Source organism: Poromitra crassiceps (genome assembly GCF_964638095.1).
Source record: "Poromitra crassiceps genome assembly, chromosome: 6".
Taxonomy (NCBI): domain Eukaryota; kingdom Metazoa; phylum Chordata; class Actinopteri; order Beryciformes; family Melamphaidae; genus Poromitra; species Poromitra crassiceps.
The window spans coordinates 11,603,712-11,620,570 of NC_139627.1; the positions used below are offsets into that span (position 1 = coordinate 11,603,712).

The following is a 16,859-nucleotide window of genomic DNA, read 5'->3' on the forward strand; positions in this document are numbered from 1 at the left end:
GTTCCCTCTGGACTGATGTCGTACAAACAACTCCACGTTATGACATCACTGATGAGGTCATAACGCAATGTGATGTCACGTTCAGGCCCTATAAGAATTGGCTCTGCTGACCCTCGGCAGTTCGTTCATAGTTTCCCCAGCTTCGAACCCTGCAGATCCACCTTATCAAGCGCTACAGCATTTCCAGTTATCCTAGTTACCTTGGCCATCAAGTGTCTGCATGTAGACCACCTGACCCCAGCTTAACAGTTGACGTGAAAACATGGTTTTGTTTTACAGCTGCAGAGTATCAAGGATGAAACCGAAGAGGGCAATTACTTTTCTGCTGACTGGAGTTTTCTTCTTCGTCGTCTATCTCTGGATGCATGATGCTGACCATGTAACCAACCACCTCCAGGTAAATGTGAGCAAGGATAGCGGTCAAAACAGGTCAGCCACCATTAGGAGCTCCTATGTTTATTCCTGGCCAAGTTGTCAACAAAATATGTCTGCAGCCAACATCACAGGCTTCGCCTCTCTTCCCGGTCACATCCAAGACTTTCTCTACCTCCGTCACTGTCGCCATTTCCCCATGCTGCTGGACGTTCCTGACAAGTGTGGAGGAGCTGACAAATCTGTGGAAGTCTTCCTTCTGCTGGTCATTAAAAGTTCCCCGGAGAACTACGACCGGCGAGAAGTCCTGCGCAAAACCTGGGCCAACGAGAGATTACACAATGGTGTGTGGATCAGGAAGATCTTCATCTCAGGAACGGCAGGTGCCGGATTCGAGAAGCATAGACTGAACAAGCTCCTGGAGCTGGAGCACCGTGAACACAATGACATTCTGCAATGGGACTTCCATGACTCCTTCTACAACCTCACCTTGAAGCAAATACTCTTCCTGGAATGGATGGGGAGGAACTGTCCGCAGGCTCGCTTCCTCCTAAATGGTGATGATGACGTCTTTGCCAACACAGACAACATGGTGGACTATCTCCAAAGCCAGAACAACAATAACGGTAGCAAACACCTCTTTGCCGGCGATCTGATCCAGCATGCGAGACCCAAACGAGACAGAGGGAGCAAGTACTATATCCCTGTACAGGTGCACAAGTCAGACACATACCCCCCTTACTGTGGGGGTGGAGGCTTCCTGCTGTCTGGCTATACAGCCTTGGTCATATACAACATGTCCAAGTCCATTACCATTCTTCCCATTGATGATGTTTACATGGGGATATGTATGGCCAAAGCAGGACTCGCACCTGTTTCACATGTGGCTGTCAAGACTTTAGGACTGCGCCTCCGCCTCCCCTCTAAGAAACTGGACACCTATGACCCTTGTTATTATAGAGACATTCTACTGGTACACAGATTCCAGCCATATCAGATATATCTAATGTGGCATAGAATACATGACCCTAATCTGAAATGTGCAACTTTTTAAGGCCGTTGGCGTAATGTCTCCGTGGTAAGATGCCTCTCTTCTTGTGGTGAGAGAGGAGGACATCTGCTCAGACTACTCATGGAACTGACCGACTAATCAGTAACTAATGATTAACTACTATATTCACGAGCTGACATTTAGTAATCATTAAGTATTGATTAACTACTCTACTCAGGAACTTAGATACTAATCATTAACTAATGACTACCTACTCATGAACTATGATTAACTAGTGATTGACTAATGACAAATTATTCCTTAGCCACTCATTACCTAACTATTAGTTAATGATTAGTTTACTAGTAACTACTACAGTATTTGTGTACGTTATTGTAAAGATTTGTAATGGCTTTATTAAATACACTTTTATAAGACACTTCCTGGACTCCTGCTTCTATTATTATAAATGTCTGCTCACCGGCCTTATCATTTTGGCTAGAGACACTATTTGAATCATTATGTAGCGGGATGAAGAGTGGTGAAATTCCATTCTATATCAACCCAATCAAATGCATCACCACCTATATTAGAAAGTAAGATCAACCCCCCCCATTTTTATAAATTCCTGCCATTCTGAATATACATATTCAGTAATTATTGCTTTATTATGTGCAAAGCCACCTTGCTAGACTGTTTTGGAAAATGATTTATGAACAAAGCATTCATCTTATCTTTATTATTTTCAAAGATCACTGTGATATCAAGAAGAAGAAGAAGAAGAAGAAAAAGAAAAAAAACTAATTCAAATGCTTTCATTGCTATTTCTAAATTTGAAGTGAAAGCCAGCATCACTCATATTTCCTGTTTGAATTTGTGTGATCACATCTAATCACGTTAACATCCAATATCTGAGCCTACAGCTGCAAACCTTCATACAGTGCAGTTTGTGAACTGCTGAGTGGGCTGTTGGAAGCCAGCATCTCTTTGCCCTGTTGTTCAGGTTGATATTGGGAGTGGACAGTGCTGTGAGATGGTTGCTAAGAGTAAGTAGGGCAGTTTCAGTATAGTTGAGCGTAGCTCTGGTGGCTATAGCGCAGGTATAAAGGAAACAGTGTCGGGCAAGTTAGTGCACAAAGTGTAATTCGTTACTCCTTACTTTTTACTTGGTATCAAAAGTAATTTGTTACATTGCTACTTTATTATTACTTTCGCTACGCCCGTTCAGAAAAAGTGAAAAAAAGTTTAGCCAGCTCCTTTTACAACTGAATCCACTTTATTGGAACAATAATTAGTCAGCAATCAGCCAAGCTGCATACTTTTGATGTATTTGCCTATATATGAAAGTAATGCACATGTAATAATATAGTTACTTTGGAAATTGTAAGTTACTTGGATTAGTAACTGTAATATAATTACATTGGAAATTGTAATCCCATACATTAGTAGTTACTGGGGATGGTAATACAATTTCAGTAACTAAGTTACTGCTAAGTTACTGCCCAGCACTGAAAGGAAGTGTTCAAACTAAATAGCTTACATTTGACAGTATTTTTGACACTTAGGGCTCTATCGTCGTACGGCGCTATCGTTTTGCGCTGCGTTTGCGCGCCTCTTATTGCTATCTTCCCAGCGTCTTAAGCTATCGTTTTTTGCTTGCACCTGTGTTTACCCTGCCTTTTCGACACAAAATGGCCACCGTGAGAAGGGTCTATTTATGATGTCATAGGCATTGTGACATCATCAGTGATGTCACTCGAGCAATTGTGGTTTTTGGGTACATCCGAGCAATTGTGACATCACTGATGATGTCAAGATGTACAAACAACTCCACGTTATGACATCACTGATGAGGTCATAACGCAATGTGATGTCACGTTCAGGCCCTATAAGAATTGGCTCTGCTGACCCTCGGCAGTTCGTTCATAGTTTCCCCAGCTTCGAACCCTGCAGATCCACCTTATCAAGCGCTACAGCATTTCCAGTTATCCTAGTTACCTTGGCCATCAAGTGTCTGCATGTAGACCACCTGACCCCAGCTTAACAGTTGACGTGAAAACATGGTTTTGTTTTACAGCTGCAGAGTATCAAGGATGAAACCGAAGAGGGCAATGACTTTTCTGCTGACTGGAGTTTTCTTCTTCGTCGTCTATCTCTGGATGCATGATGCTGACCATGTAACCAACCACCTCCAGGTAAATGTGAGAAAGGATAGCGGTCAAAACAGGCCAGCCACCATTAGGAGCTCCTATGTTTATTCCTGGCCAAGTTGTCAACAAAATATGTCTGCAGCCAACATCACAGGCTTCACCTCTCTTCCCGGTCACATCCAAGACTTCCTCTACCTCCGTCACTGTCGCCATTTCCCCATGCTGCTGGACGTTCCTGACAAATGTGGAGGAGCTGACAAATCTGTGGAAGTCTTCCTTCTGCTGGTCATTAAAAGTTCCCCGGAGAACTACGACCGGCGAGAAGTCCTGCGCAAAACCTGGGCCAACGAGAGATTACACAATGGTGTGTGGATCAGGAAGATCTTCATCTCAGGAACGGCAGGTGCCGGATTCGAGAAGCATAGACTGAACAAGCTCCTGGAGCTGGAGCACCGTGAACACAATGACATTCTGCAATGGGACTTCCATGACTCCTTCTACAACCTCACCTTGAAGCAAATACTCTTCCTGGAATGGATGGGGAGGAACTGTCCGCAGGCTCGCTTCCTCCTAAATGGTGATGATGACGTCTTTGCCAACACAGACAACATGGTGGACTATCTCCAAAGCCAGAACAACAATGACGGTAGCAAACACCTCTTTGCCGGCGATCTGATCCAGTATGCGAAACCCAAACGAGACAGAGGGAGCAAGTACTATATCCCTGTACAGGTGCACAAGTCAGACACATACCCCCCTTACTGTGGGGGTGGAGGCTTCCTGCTGTCTGGCTATACAGCCTTGGTCATATACAACATGTCCAAGTCCATTACCATTCTTCCCATTGATGATGTTTACATGGGGATATGTATGGCCAAAGCAGGACTCGCACCTGTTTCACATGTGGCTGTCAAGACTTTAGGACTGCGCCTCCGCCTCCCCTCTAAGAAACTGGACACCTATGACCCTTGTTATTATAGAGACATTCTACTGGTACACAGATTCCAGCCATATCAGATATATCTAATGTGGCATAGAATACATGACCCTAATCTGAAATGTACAACTTTTTAAGGCCGTTGGCGTAATGTCTCCGTGGTAAGATGCCTCTTCTTGTGGTGAGAGAGGAGGGCATCTGCTCAGACTAGACTAACGAACGATTAACTACTCTACTCATGGAACTGACCGACTAATCAGTAACTAATGATTAACTACTATATTCACGAGCTGACATTCAGTAATCATTAAGTATTGATTAACTACTCTACTCAGGAACTTAGATACTAATCATTAACTAATGACTACCTACTCATGAACTATGATTAACTAGTGATTGACTAATGACAAATTATTCCTTAGCCACTCATTAACTAACTATTAGTTAATGATTAGTTTACTAGTAACTACTACAGTATTTGTGTACGTTATTGTAAAGATTTGTAATGGCTTTATTAAATACACTTTTATAAGACACTTCCTGGACTCCTGCTTCTATTATTATAAATGTCTGCTCACCGGCCTTATCATTTTGGCTAGAGACACTATTTGAATCATTATGTAGCAGGATGAAGAGTGGTGAAATTCCATTCTATATCAACCCAATCAAATGCATCACCACCTATATTAGAAAGTAAGATCAACTCCCCCCATTTTTATAAATTCCTGCCATTCTGAATATATATATTCAGTAATTATTGCTTTATTATGTGCAAAGCCACCTTGCTAGACTGTTTTGGAAAATGATTTATGAACAAAGCATTCATCTTATCTTTATTATTTTCAAAGATCACTGTGATATCAAGAAGAAGAAGAAGAAGAAGAAAAAGAAAAAAAACGAATTCAAATGCTTTCATTGCTATTTCTAAATTTGAAGTGAAAGCCAGCATCACTCATATTTCCTGTTTGAATTTGTGTGATCACATCTAATCACGTTAACATCCAATATCTGAGCCTACAGCTGCAAACCTTCATACAGTGCAGTTTGTGAACTGCTGAGTGGGCTGTTGGAAGCCAGCATCTCTTTGCCCTGTTGTTCAGGTTGATATTGAGAGTGGACAGTGCTGTGAGATGGTTGCTAAGAGTAAGTAGGGCAGTTTCAGTATAGTTGAGCGTAGCTCTGGTGGCTATAGTGCAGGTATAAAGGAAACAGTGTCGGGCAAGTTAGTGCACAAAGTGTAATTCGTTACTCCTTACTTTTTACTTGGTATCAAAAGTAATTTGTTACATTGCTACTTTATTATTACTTTCGCTACGCCCGTTCAGAAAAAGTGAAAAAAAGTTTAGCCAGCTCCTTTTACAACTGAATCCACTTTATTGCAACAATAATTAGTCAGCAATCAGCCAAGCTGCATACTTTTGATTTATTTGCCTATATATGAAAGTAATGCACATGTAATAATATAGTTACTTTGGAAATTGTAAGTTACTTGCATTAGTAACTGTAATATAATTACATTGGAAATTGTAATCCCATACATTAGTTAGTTAGTTAGTTAGTTATTTATTTTTCAAAGTGTCATGCACCTTAAGGTGCCCAGCCCACATGGGCTTACAAGACACTAGTTTCAAAACATACAGGAGCAAGAAAAAGAAAATGAAAGAACAGAATATGATACATCTCCAAACATGTCAGACAATGAAAGAAAAGATTATACCTCAAACATAAAGTACCATCCTACGCTGTTGGTAGGCATTTAACACAAACTGAGCAACCTGGAACACTTTTTCAGTAAACAGGTACTGAAGTCTACAATCATCAGACATAGAAAACAGATCAGGACCTTCATCAAAAGAAATTTTACAGAAAAGCCTATGTCTAAGATTGTGATATAGCGGACAGTAGAACAGAAAGTGCATTTCATTTTCAACCTCTCCCAGATCACACAGGTGACATTTTCTGTCCTCCTCAGGAATTGAGTGGAAGCGCCCGGTTTCCAGAGCCAGAGGCAGGATACCACATCTCAGCTGGGCACAAACTGACCTCTGAGCTCTGCTCAGGTTAAGGGTGACATAGTGCTCTGGGTGATAAATGTGTTTAATCAGACTATACGTTCTCAGTTTTGGTTTACACAGAACTTCTTCTGACCATTTCTGTTTATAATTTTCAAATAATATTGTTTTAATTTGACTAACAGAACAAGATAATTTATTTCTATATATATATTGAAGACCTGACATATCAAATATCTTTTCAAGCGCACTTGACCAAGAGTAATTATTTGAAAAATCCCAGAGAAAAATTTGTTTAGTAAGTCTGTTATCGGGCATATTAATAAATCTATTCCACAGTCGCACCATGTCACCCCTATGTCGCACTTCACATGGCTCCCATCCCATGTCACCATATACTGCAAGTTTAGGGGCCATTTTATGCACACCCAGAAAACAGCGCATAGCTCTGTACTGAACTGTGTCACATTTTATTTGCTTACAGTAACCCCAAACCCCTGCACCATAATCTAAAATGGGACAAACACAAGAATTAAATAATTGAGTGTAGGTTTTATAACCAAGGTCTCTACATAACTTAACCTTATTAAGCACCGCTCCCAGAGCCCTACCTGCAGAGTCCGACAGAACTTTTACCCCTTCTTCAAAGGTAAGGTGGTCATCTAGTGTGAGTCCTAGGTATTTGTAATGCTCAGTGTAGGATAAGGGTGCAGAACCAAAACAAGTAGTTACTGGGGATGGTAATACAATTACAGTAACTAAGTTACTGCTAAGTTACTGCCCAGCACTGAAAGGAAGTGATCAAACTAAATAGCTTACATTTGACAGTATTTTTGACACTTAGGGCTCTATCGTCGTACGGCGCTATCGTTTGCGCTGCGTTTGCGCGCCTCTATCTTCCCAGCATCTTAAGCTATCGTTTTTTTGCTTGCACCTGTGTTTACCCTGCCTTTTCCACACAAAATGGCCACCGTGAGAAGGGTCTATTTATGATGTCATAGGTGCTTGATGATGTCATAGGCATTGTGACATCATCAGTGATGTCACTCGAGCAATTGTGACATCACTGATGATGTCATATAAATTGTGACATCATTGTGATGTCATCAGTGAGTGATGTCATCATGCAAAGTTGTGCAATTGTGCGCTGCGCATGCCACTGGGGCAGGCGAGGCCATGCAGCAGCCGAGCTGCAGGGCAGGCGAGCGAGCCCGCATAGCGGGCAAGCCTAGGAATCATGAATACAAAACTGCTCTGTTATTGTAACCAGAAAAAATCGCCCCTGCGCCAAAGTTAAAACAATGTTATAAGCAGTGGTGGAAGTAACTAATTAGTGGCCGGGCAAGCGAAGCGGCACGGCCACTTATTGTATTTGCCTGTATTCTTCTTCTCCTGGGAAGTTCGACTTCCCATGCATGAAAACTAACCAAACTTTGCACAAAGGTCCAGTCCCATGCCAAACGTCTTTGACGCAAATTTGGGGCCAATAGTCCTAACGGTGGCACTACAGCGACCGTCTAAAGTTTCAAACTTTGACAATTCATAAAAAATCAGGCATACGTGCTACGGCTTTGCAACTTTCACCGAAATGTGCGCCCAAATGAGGAGAAACAATGCAACCTATGGCCAATTATGAAGTCTCAAGACCGCAAAACTGCAAAAACTGTAAAACTAATTAAACCCTACTCCTCCCACATTTTTTCTTCAAACGACACCAAACTTCAGCATCTGATGATAAGCTAACTCAGCTCTATATGGCTATAGCTGCGTAGCTAGATAACAGTTGTACCAGGAATTGAGCCCAGGACTTTCCACCAAGCCACCCGCAGACAGTCCCCAACATCTCACCTAAAAATGTACTGAAAGATAGGAAGGCACATGACCTGTAACATCAAGTAGATGTTCTTCTGCAAGCTGGAGCTTGCCCCTGTCTGCCTGCTGTATTTTCATTGTGATAAACCCAAGATAATTACCAATGTTCTTGTGAGTGTTCTGAGTTGCTGTGTTGGTTACAACACTTTATTTGGAGAACATCCCAAAAAACAAGACATTAAGTGAAATGGTGGTGTTACATAGGCCAACCTAGCTGAAATTAGCCTGCTGGGCAGGGTGGGAATTACACGGAGGCCATCAGGCCATGGCCTGCTGCGTTGCCCCTCTCTCTGGCTGAGATCCATAAGGCCACCTTGGCTGGGTATATATACTCTGTCAAGCAGAGCCATCTGAACATCTACTGTCATGTGTGTCTATGACAAAGGTTTGCAATCTCTGCATAATGCACTTGTACTAAATTGACTAAAAGACTAAATTGACGGCATCTGTAAATTCAAATTTGCATAGACTACTGCAGGCAACATAATAATCAACAAATATGTTATTTATTTTTATTTGATTGTATTTTTTGTTTATAATAAGATGATTACATATTATGTTTACACACACACACACACACACACACACACACACACACACACACACACACACACACACATGGGACATTATCCCATGTCCCACATTTTGAGAGGATGTCCCACATTTTGATTGTCTCTAGTTTTCAAAAGCCAAACCACTGAGAGAGAGAGAGAGAGAGAGAGAGAGAGACAGAGAGAGAGAGAGAGAGAGATTACGACGATTAATCGATTAGTCTAAAATAATCGACAGATTAAAGGGATACACCACTTTTTCGGGAGTTTAGCTCATTTCCCACCCCACCCCCCCACAAGGTGGGATGAAATAATCCAAATGTGAAGAAATTATATATTTTTTATGTAAATACATAGCCGGAATGACTTTCTAAACAGCGGAAGCGCTCTATACAGGCAAACAAGGAAGTACTCGGTGTGGGGATTTAGTCCGAAAATGACGTTTCATCTAACTATGGATTAATATTTCATCTCGATCTTTTGGCGAGTACCCAAAGCACAACATGTATTTTGCCGTTAATAGATCTGTGCTTTTGGTTATTTTGAATGGGTGTACCATTGGCCTCCATTCTATGGCGATACTTACTAACTTCACTGCATTGACTGTTAGCTCACTGCATACTGCTCGGACAGTGACGGTAAAGGCATGGTGTACCTTGGTCGGGGGATGTGGCAAATGAGCTAAACTCCAGAAAAAGTGGCGTATCCCTTTAATCAATAATGAAAATAACCATTGGGTGCAGCCCAACTCAGCATTGGTGTGCCACATTGTCCCACACAAACATACTCTTTGCCACACATTCGGTTTGGCTTCCGGTCACCCTAACCCATTCTATATATATATTTTTTTTTGAACTTGTACTATAATAATCTTTTATTTTCCTATTTTCTAACCATTTGTTCCTTTATTTTCAATCTTTATTATGGCGTAAACAGGAGGGATTTGGTTGCCACTGATGTAGGGGTAGTGCGTGTACACCCGTGGCCCGGCAGCGATGGCGGGGTTGTAGTACGTTTGTGTGCTGGCGTAACCGCTGGAGGAATAGGGGGTGGAGCTGGCGTAAGCGCTGGAGGAATAGGGGGTGGAGCTGGCGTAAGCGCTGGAGGAATAGGGGGTGGAGCTGGCGTAAGCGCTGGAGGAATAGGGGGTGGAGCTGGCATAACCGCTGGAGGAATAGGGGGTGGAGCTGCCGTAGTAGCGGTAAAGACTGATGAGGGAGTAGTCGGGGTGGAGAGGAGAGAGGGGGTCAGTGGGAGGAGAGAAGGGGTTGAAGGCCTCCAGGCGCGGTGAAGGGTAGCAGTAGGTGCCAGAGACAACGCTGGTGGCGCCATCCTGCAGCGGCAGAGCGCGCCCCTGCAAACACATAATGGGACACGTCAGGAGGATGCGTCGATCCACTGGGTCTCGTGCTGAAATGCGCAGGGATTTGTTTTGGCTCACTGACGACGACGAATAACACTTAAGAATTGTTACATGTGGTTCAAGAATAGCAAAGACATCACACGCACACAGTGCAAGGGGAAAGTCAATCAGTCACACTCAGTCACACACTTGTTCATTTTCATGCTTACAGTATATTGCGTACACATGCAATCTATTATTATTACTTACTCAGTCGCTCATATTCTAACACACTCACAGACCCACCCAACCACCCACTCACTCACTCACCAACTCATTCAACCACCCACCCACCCAACCACCCACCCACTCACTCACCCACCCACCCACTCACTCACCCACCCACTCACTCACTCACTCACTCACTCACTCATACACTCAGTCACCAACTCACTCACCCACCCACTCACTCACTCACTCACTCACTCACCCACTCACTCACCCACCCACCCACTCACTCACTCACCCACTCACTCACTCACTCACCCACTCACTGACTCAACCCACCCACTCACTCAACCCACCCACTCACTCACTCACTCACTCACTCACTCTTTTACATACTAACTCACATACTCTCACTCAAATACTAATTTGTATTACCTCAGACAATTTCACTCAAATACTAATGTATTACCTCAGACAATTTCACTCAAATACTAATTTGACTCGCTCATTTGCACACTCACTGACTCACTCACTCACTGATTTACTCACTCACTCACTCACTCACCCATTTCGCTATCACAACCCTGTAAAAGTGTCATTTGATCAGCCAGGGAGAACGAGCATCCTCTGACAACACAATGTCTTTTCATGTTGTACGATCAATGACTTCGTAAGACTCTACTCTTTTTTTCCATAATGATAAAAAATGCGAAGAAAAATACTTACAGAGGCAACAGCAGAGCTCAGCAGGCAGATCAACATTGTTGCAATCCTCATTTTGACGCTGGACCTGCATAAAAAGTACACTCACTATTCAAACACATGGATGAGGATGTATTCATGTGTATTCATGAGTGGAAAACAGGTTGTTTTTGCATGATTTGGGCATACTTTGTGTTCATGGCGCATTGCGCTATTATCGGGTATCTCAATGTCAAGTTCTTCAGGAACTATACGGTAAGAAAAACAGGCTTGTTTTCAGCTATGACCACCATGCTTTTCTGAGTTTACCGAATTTTGGGAAAAGGTTTCATAAACTCAAGGGTATGAGGTTTCTACCTGATCCCAATGGTTTGTTTAATGCATGTTCTATATCTGCAATATAATCATAATGTGTACTCTGTTACAGTAATATCTATCCGGTCAATGAACAGTTTACTTATTTTGTGTAGTGTGGAGTCCTCTGCTGGCTGACAGCATATTTGGAAAAGATGAAGATGCTAAAAATGCTCATTCTTCCGTCTCCTTTAATATGGCTACACAAAATAATAATGCAATAAAATATAATTTAAACGAAAACATGTGCAGTTAAGTCTTCCAAATGTATTATCACTGTTCTTTTAAATATGTGTATATATATATATATATATAATATATATATATATATGCATACGATTTTTTATTATACCTATAATTGCACATCCTTTAGTATTTTTCATCTCCTTTCTGATGTTCCAGCATGTTTATATTTCTGTCTTAGCTGTGTTTTTTGTTGTATTGTAATTTTTGTCTATTGTGAGTCTATCAACTGTTACAAAAGTGGATCCAGAAGGTGATACACACTGTAATTGAGAAGAAATTAACTGAAAAGGGTCAACGTATAATATTATCAGAGTGTAACTATAAATTCAATTGTTTGTTTGTTGTATCTTTGTCTGAATGTATGTACTGTATGTATGCATGTAAAATGTGCATTTACACAACATACAAAAAGAAGCTTACCTTTAAATGCTCTTGTCATACGGCCCAAGTGCTGTGGATTTGAGTCAAAGTGGTCTGACATGTTATTGATTTGCTTTTTACAGTATAAACACTTTCATCTGCTCAGAATCAGCCAATCAGAGGCAAGACACCCCACTCAGCAGTTCAAATTAAAACATTGTGAAACCACACTAACAGACATCTCTGCCTTCATGGACTCTAAAGACGCATTTCCAAATCTTTCTATTCTGTGGGATTTATCAATCCCGTTACACACATAATAATAAATGAACCGCATGTTTCTCTCAAAGTCTCATTCTTTTTATGTGGTCATTTGTCTTTTATTTTTTATCTTTATTTCACCTTTATTTCACCAGGCAAGTCATTAAGAACAAATTCTTATTTACAGGCTAGGTATAGGCTTAGGATGATATCACACACGCACGCACATGCACACACATTTAAATACTTTTATTTGGATCCAAAGTAAGGCAAATATTAGAGATCACATGAAATACTAGAGAGCACAGTATATAGAACCAGACACTGGATGCATGTGCTTGTAAACATGCAGTACAGTACAGTATATAGAACCAGACGCCAGATGCATGTGCTTGTAAACATACAGTACAGTACAGTATATAGAACCAGACGCTGGATGCAGGTGCTTGTAAACATGCAGTACAGTACAGTATATAGAACCAGACACTGGATGCAGGTGCTTGTAAACATGCAGTACAGTACAGTATAGAACCAGACACTGGATGCAGGTGCTTGTAAACATGCAGTACAGTACAGTATATAGAACCAGACACTGGATGCAGGTGCTTGTAAACATGCAGTACAGTACAGTATAGAACCAGACACTGGATGCATGTGCTTGTAAACATGCAGTACAGTACAGTATATAGAACCAGACACTGGATGCAGGTGCTTGTAAACATGCAGTACAGTACAGTATAGAACCAGACACTGGATGCATGTGCTTGTAAACATGCAGTACAGTACAGTATATAGAACCAGACACTGGATGCATGCGCTTGTAAACATGCAGTACAGTACAGTATATAGAACCAGACACTGGATGCATGCGCTTGTAAACATGCAGTACAGTACAGTATATAGAACCAGACACTGGATGCATGTGCTTGTAAACATACAGTACAGTACAGTATATAGAACCAGACACTGGATGCATGCGCTTGTAAACATGCAGTACAGTACAGTATATAGAACCAGACACTGGATGCATGTGCTTGTAAACATACAGTACAGTACAGTATATAGAACCAGACACTGGATGCATGTGCTTGTAAACATGCAGTACAGTACAGTATAGAACCAGACACTGGATGCATGTGCTTGGGGTACATATCTCAAGAATATCTTACCACACCCCCATGACCACTACCAGAGTACGTCTGCGTTTTTTAATATTTTCTCACGCCATTGTTGCTGTCACACCATTGGAAAGAATGTTTTAATTTGAGTTCTCTCGCCTCACCTGCAACCCACAGCTGTGTTAGTTACCACTAAACTGCACCGTCTGTCATTTTAAAATGAAACGCGAGAGACTGGGTTTGTAGGTACGGTAGATGCACATCTGAATAATTGAAATATATCTACTTGCGAATGGAATTTGCTGCCCACATGCGGAATGATAACCGCTGCATTTCAGCATCTGAAATAAACACCACACAAGATTTGTTTTGATTTCCCATGAGGCAAGTTGAGAAATGAGAAATGACCTATAGTTGTTTGATATATTGACTGATAATAACCATTAGTGTAGTTAGTAGGTAATGATTTTTCCATCCCCGTTCTCACACCCAAGTCGGCAGATCAGGAATCCTTGGCATCACTCCCGCCTCCCAGCCCGTCATTTTCCGACATGCATGGTATAGTCCAATAGACCTCTATAGAACCCCCACATGCATGGTATAGTCCAATAGACTTCTATAGAACCCCCACATGCATGGTATAGTCCAATAGACTTCTATAGAACCCCCACATGCATGGTATAGTCCAATAGACTTCTATAGAACCCCCACATGCATGGTATAGTCCAATAGACTTCTACAGTATATAGAACCCCCACAGCATCTGAAATTGACACCACAGGAGTGTGACAATGAAATAAAATTGTGGCCAGTAGGGGCATTGTGGTCAAAAGTTCAATGTACATTTCAACCGTAAGCCACATTTACAGATTTTCTTATTTAACCCTAACCCAAATATTTTCTCTAACCTTCACCTAAGTTGTTTTAGCTTCCAAAAACCATAACCGTCCGTAACACAAGTTCTTGACGACGGTCTCGTGGTGTGGGAAAAATGGTGAAAAGGAGGTACCATAGTGCATTAAAAAGGGATGCCAAGGGTCCATGACCAAACGTCAGTATATTGGACGTTTGTTCTGATGTTGAGTTGGTAGTGAAAATGTGTTGGTTTTTCCAATATCAATTTGTAACGTTTTTGAAGAAAAATCAACTTTTTCACTGGCTTGGAGCTGTGGCGCCTGCGGTCTCCACTCTCACTTCGTTGTGGGAGGAGCCTAGGTGTTGACATCCCGTGCTCAAGCACACATCACTTAAAGAAGCGGCTGCACTGCTTTAAAAAATATATTTCTGGAAAATCACAGCTGAAATGAAGTAAAATCACTTTTATGGCTTACCATTAAAGTAATACATGATTTTAAGAAATCTTAAAGCGAGGGCGTCTGGGGAATATATCGGTAGATTCCCTGCCTACCAACATGAGGGTTGCAGGTTCGTGTTACTTCGGGCTTGGCCGGGCATCTATACAGGCACGATTGGCTGTGTCTGCGGGTGGGAAGCTGGATTGAGGGTATGTGTCCTGGTCAATGCACTAGCGCCTCCTCTGGTTGGTCTGGGAGGAAAGGAGCTGGTGGAAATAGCGTGATCCTCCCACGTGCCACGTCCTGCCGGTGAAGCTCCCTGCTGTCAGGTGGAAAGAAGCGGCTGGCAACTGTGCATGTGTCGGAGGAAGCATGGTGCTAGTCTACGGCTCTCTCCAGATCGGCAGAGGTTGGAGCAGCGACAGGGGCAGCAGTACAATTGGGGTAGAAAATGGCGGGAAAATAATGAAAAAAAATCTTAAAGCCGATATACTTGCCAAATAATGAGCCCTAAAATTCCTTGGTGAAAATTTGGGTGGAACTGATCTGAAGTGTTTTCCTTTGAGCTTCTCATCCACAGAATGAAGCAACTCCACCATCAGTGTCTAGACTTGCAGGTAAAAGTGTGAAATGAATGTCTTTCAATGTCTGTCTGACTCGTGGTGTGATTGTGTTTAATGTAGCTGCCCTCCAGCAGCTCTATAGCTCGCTCCGTCAGTTGGTCGGTCGCTCGGTTGGTCCACAAAAATGTACCCGCGGCTAGGGCTAGAGCTAGGCTTTGTTTACATGGTTGCAGCTATCCGTGCTTGTTTTACTTTGGCTTTGCTTATTTGTATTATGTAGCAATAAGCAATTCATGATATTTTTAGGAAATTCTGCAAAATAAACAATTTGCTGTGATAGAGGACAAGATTATCATCCGTTTCTAATGATGCACCAGAGATTGAGCCTATGTTTATGGTTTGAAGAAAACGTGACTGCATCATTCCATCACTCTCAAATGGAGAATAAACACTTTTCATTACGATTTAATTGTCGGTTGTCAGTACTTCTCTTGAAAATGCACTATTTGTGGGCTAGATGCAATCGTCATTTCGTTTCTGCCATGCCCTGTGTATTGCTTAAATGACAATAAAGCTGAACTTGAACTTGAACTTAACACTTTATCACAGGTTTTACTTTAACTTATGTAGTCGATAACCTACCTATAACCTACCCCCCCCCCCCAGCCAAATCTATGAATTAAGAAAGAGCAGTCTAGCACAGATACCATCTCAAAAACATTCAACCTCAAATGACACCCTTCCACTAGCGACGAGAGGGTTTTCTCTGCTGATTTGATCTGCTGACATCAAGCTTTGCGATACCTGTGATAAGACCGTCTGATTGCATTTCATCACAGCGTGTTGTGGTTACTTCCTTGATGTGGTGGAGGATGAATCTGATTGGCCAAAGAGAGAGGCTTTAATACAGCCCAGCCACGAGCAGACAGCCAGAGAGCTGTCCTGCAGATCTGACAATCAATCCATAAATCGCTCATTGAAGGTAAGATGACATCTCTGTCGACATTCATTCATCTATAGTGTCTCACTAATGCAGAGGTCCACATTCTTAACGATAGCACTTAGAAAAAAGAGAATGGAAGAGAACGTTATTGTGTTGTTGAAAGATGTCTTTGGGGTCATTTGGCAGAGTGGCCATTGTTGCAAAATATGTATGTGGAAGAGCAGTGTTGACAGTAATGCATTACTCAGTAACGTGCTAACTGCAGTTTTATTACTTTCCCCTGTAATGACTAGTGTAAGGGATCACAATTTCCAAAACAGTAATTATATTACAGTTATTAATCCAAGTAACTGCAAGTTACTGCATTACTTTCTCCAGCGTTTACACAATGCTAACGCCAAGTGTGGAGATAGGTCTGGCTATATAACGTGTAACCTAACTAATTACTTTTGATACCGACTAATAAGTAAAGCAATTTCATTATTTCTTTTGAAGGAGTAATAAAGTAATAAGTCATGTATTACACTTGCCCAACACTGTGGAAGAGTGAGACGTGTGTTTT

General features: G+C 41.8%; 2 pseudogenes across 2 annotated transcripts; both read left to right on the forward strand.

Moving 5' to 3' along the window:
• The first annotated feature begins 361 nt into the window (after positions 1-361).
• LOC310777697 (N-acetyllactosaminide beta-1,3-N-acetylglucosaminyltransferase 3 pseudogene) lies at positions 362-1,426 on the forward strand (annotated as a pseudogene). The gene has a single exon. The product of its transcript is annotated as an N-acetyllactosaminide beta-1,3-N-acetylglucosaminyltransferase 3 pseudogene (transcript).
• A 2,048-nt stretch (positions 1,427-3,474) lies between these two features.
• Positions 3,475-4,587, forward strand: LOC310777698 (N-acetyllactosaminide beta-1,3-N-acetylglucosaminyltransferase 3 pseudogene; annotated as a pseudogene). The gene has a single exon. The product of its transcript is annotated as an N-acetyllactosaminide beta-1,3-N-acetylglucosaminyltransferase 3 pseudogene (transcript).
• Positions 4,588-16,859: the final 12,272 nt, after the last annotated feature.